Raw genomic sequence first — 767 nt, 5'->3', positions numbered from 1 at the left:
GTGGAGGAGGAAGGGGAGGAGAAGGGGGAGAGGGTGACGACGGGGGGCTGAACGACGGAGGGATGAAAGGAAGTGGGGGACAGCAGGTGCTGGAGGAGGCTGCTGTTGCCGTGGCAACGCAGCTGAGCCGGCGACCAGATTCTGCCAAGAGAGGGAGGGGAGGGGGAGGAAGAAAGGATGAAGAGGGGAGGAAGAGAGCAGGGTGAGGATAGAGGGATGTGTGATGAGGACGCACATGTGTGTTTGAAAAAGTGCAAACATCTGGTCTTAACTTTCTCTCCTGCCGGTCCAAAGCTGCAACGTCTCACACACAGAACTAATTCTAATATTAACTATATTTGTTTTATGTAATTAACTATAATCATGTGTTCAATCTAAAATAATAAAGCTGTCACAAGTTCCCAGAGACCACAGTAACGTGTTAAAGTCAATGTGGCCACGAGTGGAAATGACACTGAAAGTAAACAGAAGTCATGAAGGCAGTAAACTGAAAATATCTGTGCTAATATTAGTCGCCAAAAGCTAGTGGACTTACCAGAACTCGTAAGGTTTTAAAAGATAAAGTCCTGACTGTATTTAACACGGGTTTATTGGTTGCTTTATTCCTTCTCTGAAAAGTTAGTCACTCGCTTTAGAAACAGAAAACAGTCAGTAAATCCTCACATTTAGTTTCTTTACTCAACAGAACTGCTGTCATTTTTCTGTTCATACATTTTAATGTTTATTATTTGTACAACCTTTTCTTATTCTGCCTCCAGTGTTTCCTC

Source organism: Morone saxatilis, unplaced genomic scaffold, assembly GCF_004916995.1.
Source record: "Morone saxatilis isolate NCDOM2014 unplaced genomic scaffold, NCSU_SB_2.0 Contig12, whole genome shotgun sequence".
Lineage (NCBI taxonomy): Eukaryota > Metazoa > Chordata > Actinopteri > Moronidae > Morone > Morone saxatilis.
This window is presented reverse-complemented; position numbering follows the sequence as displayed.